Below are 7,376 nucleotides of genomic sequence, written 5' to 3' on the forward strand. Positions count from 1 at the left end.
TTACATGATAGGTAATTACTATTGTATATAACCAACTACGTCCCAAAGCATCTCTAAACAATGCATGTATCTCGATATTCGACGAATATATACGTATATACAGGTAGGGAATTCTAATTCGCAGTATATGTATCGTATTTTACGTTTAACGCGCTGAATTATGTGTTACTAAGAAAATAACGATTCGTTACTTTTTTGTTACTATTTTGTAATAGTAAAATAAAATATTTTACTTTAAAATTAAATTATTTAATGTTAAATATTAAGTTTAATAATAATCAATATTCAAACTTTAAACTAATCTATACATATAGCAGATTTTTTTGTTATATATATTTAATAATTTTTCTAAATCTTTATATTAATATTTTATCTTTATAGAAATCGTACTAAATTGTAATTTAAAAACGTAAATTTTATCAAAAGTTTTTATTATTTCGTCGTTTAATGTATGCCGTAATGTCGTTATCGATGTCATGCATTCCAATATTCACTGCCAGTATTAAAAATCTATATTTCATGTTACACATATACTGAACTCAACTGATTTATTAACTGTAATGCGAGAAAGAATGCTAGAAGTAAATAAGAGGAGAACTTTCTTTCTATATAAAGTACATATAAAATATTTTTCAATATAATACTTTATTATTAAAAAACTTTGTACTTTTCTTACATACACCTAATATTATAGTCGAGAGATTAAAGTCTGATAGATATTTACTAACATCTAAGAAAAAATTAAATTTATTAATACAAATATGTTACATTATATTTTTGCAAGTAGTTAAATTGTTCAATTGATTTTTTTACATCAATACATCAATACTTGCAGTAGATCTTTTCACTGACTTTTTGGACTAAATTTTCAGATAGTATATTTATTGTTTACTCTTTTGTTAGCAATTTTTGCAGTTCGAATAACGTTAAGCTTCTTTTGTTTTTTTAGTTTATTGTATAGAAAGATAAACTCTATAAATAAATAGATTCGAAAATTCGGATGTTTGTTGTAAACAGACGGGTATACGTTCAAAGGACATTTAAAAGGATGTTGAAAAAGCTCATAGAGCTCAGATTTAATGTCGTAATTAATAAGTATTGCTGAAAAAGAGCAATAATGAAATTTACAGAGTAAATAATGGAACAACTAACTATTATTCATTAATCGCACTTAATATTAGTTTTTCTTATTGAACAGATTTTATTGATTAGCTACTTTAATTCAGTTATTTAAATATTTAATGAAAAAAATATAATATACTACTCCATAATATAATTTCATAATATAAAAACATTTCTTCATACATTACGTTTTGTATGGCATGATTCAAATAGTTAATGACGCTATTTACAACAATCTGTTTACCATTCGTTATAAAAGGTACGATATTGACGCTTAGGAATAAATAATGCAACTATTTTTGGTGATTTTGACCTGATTAAACCAACGTATTGTCTCCCTCACTTTTTAGCACAACAATTTCGCAAAGATAAAACAAAAGATAGATATAATTATGTATCGCCGCTGCATTGTTTTCCATCACAGATAACTTAATACTCCCTTTTCTAACTATATCGAGACATACAGTTTATAAACTAAATAATTGCGGCATACTCAGTGACACGGGATATAAAACGAAATCCGGATGAGCCGTAATTATTTGCACAATTCACATTCGCCACCCCTTTTGCGCAACGCCCGTTATAATCCCTTCGTCAGTTCATAAATTTATTACGGCGTGTTCTCTGTGCAGGAGCCACGATGAGATACGCGGCTCGGTAACAAAGATTAATATGCGTAAGCTAATGATCTACGCGATAATTGATGTCAGGCCGAATGTTTGACAGCAATCTAAATAATTTCCTCTGAAAACGCACGGCGCCGCAATCATTTGGCCACGCGGCGCACCATTCGCCTCGCATATGCGTTATCCCATTAATAAATCTTAAGCCTGTATTAACTCACTGCGCTCCTCGTTGAACAATCATCCATCGCCGTGTCGTCCAACCGCGCGAGCTTAACGGCATACATCGCGTATTCGTATCTGGAAGAAGCATCGGTGAACGCGTGTCACCGATAATCCGGTCCACCTTCGAATTCCATGCGTCGTTGCGCAAACGATTATCTGTCACCTCGAAAATCCAGTTAACGGTGTAGCAGTAACGATATAACAGTTAAGCGACAGTACTGAACAGTGTATCGCTTCATCTCGCTTGCGATAATTTACTGTCATTTATCATCCGCTGTTCCTGAACATTGAACTCATAAAAGTATAAAACAATATTTCTATGTGTTCGAATAGACGAATGAGAAAAAGTATTAATTCTATTTTATCTTGTTAATTAGATATTTCAGTTAAATTCTCTATTTTTGAATGAACGTAATAATATAATAAAACAGATTAAAATTAAGTATAAAGAAAGCAGGTATTGAATAAAGGGATCACTAAATTTCGCTACATCGTTATATTCGTTTTTCGTGCATGATTACTTGTAATACGTGCATTGAATTCATCGATCTAAGGAATTCATAGCTTCCAAACAGATTTTCTGTCCTGATGACAACACAGTATTGCGAGAACTGTCGAAAGACGGACCCGGAGTTACCAAGGACTCGACGGGCTTCGGAGGAGCAGATTTCTCGCGGGGGCGATAAACCGCATTACGGGTGGGTAGCACGGAAGCTCGTAAAACTAGCTCGATAGCTCGCTATAGGCGCGCCGAAAGTGAAAGCTCAGCGCGACGTCGGCATTGCTCGTCTCGATCCACGACCACGACGACATCGCAATTTCGCCCGTTACGCTCGAGATATGCGTGACACGCCGATAATATTCGCGCCCCACGTTAACGCTCGAATGACAGCGAGTTCAGAGTTCACTACTAGATAACGGAGCGAAGTAGTTTGACGGCGAAGTGACGTAGCGCAGATCTGAGTAACTTGCACGTGGTCTGACTACACGTTGGCAGTTTCTACTGGATCAGTTCAAAGCCGATCCGAAATATCAAGGCACTTCGCTGTCTTCAATTAAAAGTGGAAAGGAAAAGAAAATTTTCTCGGGAAGGGAAATACAAAACAACATATTGTATTCGATAAATAATTTAAAATAGACTTTAATAGAATTATAAGTAATATAAAATTTTATTACAAAAATATATAATGTTTAAAATTGAAAAATTGCAATTAACGGCGCGATTACTAATATCTTCGTTCGCAAAAAACAAAAGTTGATCAGATTATAAAATCTTGTTAAAAAATAATTTGACATGAATAAGCTGCTCAATGTATTTAAATTAAACGCTTCGAGTTATATTCTTCTTTACACTATAATATACATAAATAATGTAGCTGTACAACTCCACGAATAGATGTTATTTTAATAAGGGAGCGTAATGCTAAAGCGATGATCAAATTGTTGCTGCCGTTTCACGAGTTTCTTTAGCGTTGCCATATTTGGACAGCGCTTACGATACGAGCCATTAAAAGTTGTTAAATACAAGATAATAATACTCCACGCTGTAAATATTTTAGAAGCCTTTCATGCGGCATGCAATATTCAATCTCTTTTGTGTTGTTCTTTCCTTTAAAATATGCAAACATAACGATGTCGCTATTTTCGTGAGTCGCGACTTATTAACTGTTATTTATAAATGTGATGCAATTGGATACAACTGCATTTATACGAGTTTTTCTATATAAAGCAAACTTGTGACTTTTTTATGCGTATTTCCAAGACGCGGTAGCGTTCGACATCTCGTGCATTCTGAACATTAATGCTTTCCGGGTCAGATATATAAATAATACGAGCAAATATGCTATTAAGTCTTATCGGCAACAACAATCCTAGCAGATTTTAGTAGATCACATTTTCTTCTCTTGTCTAATTTATTGTAATTCCCGTAATTATCTAAATCTAAGCATTGCCAGTGTTCTTGCAATATCAATTTTATATGTTGCGTTGTCTCTTTATTGCTAAATAGTAATGGCAGCTAGGCCCTTGCTATTGAGAATATTAGCGCTAGCAACCTTTCTGCAGTAATAGAAAAACATCACTTTTGATCGTTTCTGTTCACAGCAATATGCAGAGCGGTTTGCTGTCCATGCTCATTCTGAAGACTGGGATTTATCGTCGGCTTTGATAATAAGAGCTTCCAACGTGTCTACGTGTCCGTTTTCTTGTGGTAAAATGAATAGGAGCACACGATTGCACGTCTTGTTCACCCTATTGAGTTTTACTTCTTTTGGTAGAATAAGATTTTTACTTTTTTAAACGGATTTTTTCTCGAAGTTTGTAAATATTACAATTTGCAGTCTAATAATGTGCCTGTCGATAATATTAATTATAGTTTTTTTTATTTTTTTTTAATAATGTAATAAACTGTACATTTTTATAGCTACCAATAATATTATTTACAAGTGAATATTACCGTCAAAACTTATAGTTAAGCTAGTAAATTATATTTTAATTGTATATATAATTGTATTGTAATATGTTTTATTGTATGTAAAATGTAATAATTATATAGCTAGATTGTGCCACTGATGCGATGTGATGCTTCTTGCACTTGTTTCCCATGAAGTTCTCGAATCATAAGTTCTATATATGTATGTGTATATATTGTGATATACTGACATACATATATGCCAGTTACACGATATCGTAGAATATGATATTTTCAGTTTTATCGATAGTGTGGACACACATATCACTACCATCCATTCCCGATTTTTAAATGTTAGTTAAACTTTTTCATTTTTGTGGCAACAGTTTCAATTTTTTTAACCATGAAATAAAATTCTGTTTTTGCAATATTTATTTGACAGTTGTTAGAAAAAAATAATAATAAAACGCATAACTCAATTTTTGATTGTTGATTGCAATTTATTAATATGCTCAGCGAGAGAGAGAGAGAGAGAGAGAGAGAGATTACAATATACTTTCTCTCGAACTAAAGATTTATTTTAATTATTACTATAGTTATTCTAAACTATAATATCCCTGAAAATTAATTTTATATATAAATCAAAGATTTCCCTCAGATTAATATCGTTAATAGAAATTGATAGGCGAGCAAAAATCTCTATAATTAACTCATTAACAGATGTATTATGTGTACATGACCGGAACGAGTAACTCCTAAGGAGCAGGGAACTTCACTCCCTGTATTTCCGTCCCGAGCTACGAAGAAAGTTTGGTAAAGCCCGGCGCCAGTGAGCCAAAACACTGCTTCAACCCGGCGTCATCTCTCATACCGCTCGACCCGTTTGTACGTGCAAGATTTAGTTGTCGCTATAAAGCGCTTACCGCTTCCTGCGTACTAAGTCCTGCCGTGGATCAGAGGCCGCAAATGTCATCCTTATTCAAGAATGAAATATAGGTCGCGATGAGCGTCACGCGTACAACAATCTCGCTCTACTGCAGTCAGACGAAATCCGATCGGAAGTGGAGAGACGTGTCATTGAAAAGATTATTCAACCATGCTTGCATACCACAGCATAAAACGAGGTAAGAGTGCGTTCTATTCCGCGGAAATAGAAGTAGTATAGAATATAAAATACTAATAATAAAAATATGATAGCTAGTTTTGATATTGCTAAGTATTCTTTAAAATATCACGAATGTTATCTTCACAATCTGGGAAAGTGGACACAACAAAAAAACAAAAATGTGTTTTAAATGTTACACTCTCTTCTTGCTTACCTTTTCTTGATAAGCTTGGCATATATTTAAAAAAAAAAAAATTATTCCATATAGCCGGTTTTGTAAAAATTTGATTAAAGAGTTGAAGATTATAAGTACAAGAGTATATGACCTGAATGGTAATCCATTTCGGGAATTTATATTTCACTTACATTATTATATTTATAAAAAAGCAATAGAAGTAAAAATATATAAAAAGTAGATACAAGTAGTAATAAGTGTAAGTATAAAAAAATTAAGTAGTAATAAAGCAATAATAGAGAAATTTTTAAGATATCTGTATTTTCTTATTAACAGTGCAGTGACCGATAATTATGATTAATAAACTCGTGCACTGGATTGTCGCATCGTAAGCGGTAATTGCTTTTAGATGCGTCTGAAAATTGCAATTAAAATGGCACGTTTCAATGCATTTATTAATTATTATTATTATACCAAGAGATACGTTCATCTCGCATCAGCTTTATGATGTCACAGATTTAGATTGATAGGCCAACTATTTATTTAAATCATGTAAGATTATTGAATCTCTGAATAATAAGTTATTATTGAGATAACTGGACTGGCATTACTCAACTACAGTGCAAATCCAAGTGTGTTATTTTCACTGAAGCTCTTTTTACATATTTCTTGCCGTTTTTAAACACGTCATTTAACGCGATTAAATGTATTAACTTTTAATTTAATACGATTAAACGTTAAATGATATAATTTAACACGCAGAAAACATGTAAAAAGAGCTTCAATCAAATGTGTCATTTTTAGACGTTTATGCGTGTATAAATAATACACTTGGATTTGGATTGTATAGTTGTTCTTAGATTTAATTTCATTTTAATTTTAATTATAAAGCGGAATCCTTATTTCTTCTCTATAAATGGAAATATTACGATAAAAAGCCTTTCCCCCCTCGTAAATTAGCAAATTTACGTTTAAGAAATATCACCATCGTCATTGTTGTTCTGGAAAGAATTTGTTTCCAATATCTGATGTAAAAATGGTGCTAATAATGCTTGTAATTGATCGAGCGATTCTGTTGTTTTGGTCGCATCAATAATTGTGAAATCGTGAACAGATTCTCTGAATTAAACAATATTTTTACACAATTGTTAATAGCAGTGGTCGCTGTCAAATTAACATTTCGGCCAATTATTTTTGGAGGGGGTCAACCTGCTTTCCTCGCCGATTCTCTTTCTCTCTTTGCTGCTTGCGTTTTGAAACTTGAACATGCATAAAGACGTGCGACGCCGCGACGCTCTATTTTCAAGCGATATCATGCATAAGATCTTCTGTCGAGTCATTATTGGAATTTCTTCATATTACAGTCGCGCGCTTCTGAAATAAAGAATTTTACACCATATTTATAGCGACTTGTTGTACAGACGCGAGTGACAAAATAGAAGATAATAATGTCGACAAGAAAATCGAGTCGAGATGTTTATCTGATACCAATCACTAATTTGTAGGATTAAAAATTATTTAATCAAATAACTTCCAGACTGAAATGAAAATCTTCTTATCGCTCTTTATATCCAGACTTTAAAGAGAAAATTATTGCATAGGAATATTTCTTAAAGAGGGTTACAAGTTAGGTCCCCCTTATCATGATTTTTATGAGTTTTGAAAATATACGTGGTATAGATCAAAATAAGAGACAAGTATATTTTATAAGTGCTC

At 32.5% G+C, this 7,376-nt stretch overlaps 1 long non-coding RNA gene across 1 annotated transcript in view; it reads left to right on the plus strand.

Annotated features, from left to right (window-relative positions):
* The window catches only part of LOC139813878 (uncharacterized), a 186,272-nt gene extending 181,463 nt beyond the window's left edge, over positions 1 to 4,809 (plus strand). The window contains exon 6 of the long non-coding RNA XR_011732289.1: positions 4,074 to 4,809. This is a non-coding gene — a long non-coding RNA (uncharacterized lncRNA). The remainder of the gene's footprint in view (positions 1 to 4,073) is intronic.
* Positions 4,810 to 7,376: the final 2,567 nt, after the last annotated feature.

Source organism: Temnothorax longispinosus, chromosome 5 (genome assembly GCF_030848805.1).
Source record: "Temnothorax longispinosus isolate EJ_2023e chromosome 5, Tlon_JGU_v1, whole genome shotgun sequence".
Taxonomy (NCBI): Eukaryota; Metazoa; Arthropoda; class Insecta; order Hymenoptera; family Formicidae; genus Temnothorax; species Temnothorax longispinosus.